Source organism: Branchiostoma floridae, chromosome 6 (genome assembly GCF_000003815.2).
Source record: "Branchiostoma floridae strain S238N-H82 chromosome 6, Bfl_VNyyK, whole genome shotgun sequence".
In the NCBI taxonomy this organism is placed as follows: domain Eukaryota; kingdom Metazoa; phylum Chordata; class Leptocardii; order Amphioxiformes; family Branchiostomatidae; genus Branchiostoma; species Branchiostoma floridae.
Genome location: NC_049984.1, coordinates 20900628 through 20900828, shown reverse-complemented (window position 1 = coordinate 20900828; position 201 = coordinate 20900628).

The window sequence follows — 201 nt, the reverse complement described above, 5'->3', positions numbered from 1 at the left end:
GGTCAAACTTGGTATCGTTAGAAAGTTCCCTAGGTAGGGAATAGTAAACCACAAACCGCATAATTCTATTGTGCATTGTTGCCAAGATATTCTCGATCATAGGTTCACCTTAGCCTACCGCTACGAAACACATACGGGCGTATATACGCTTTCGATTTCAAAGTCTTCAAAGTTATTCCAGCGAGTCAAACTTGGTATCGT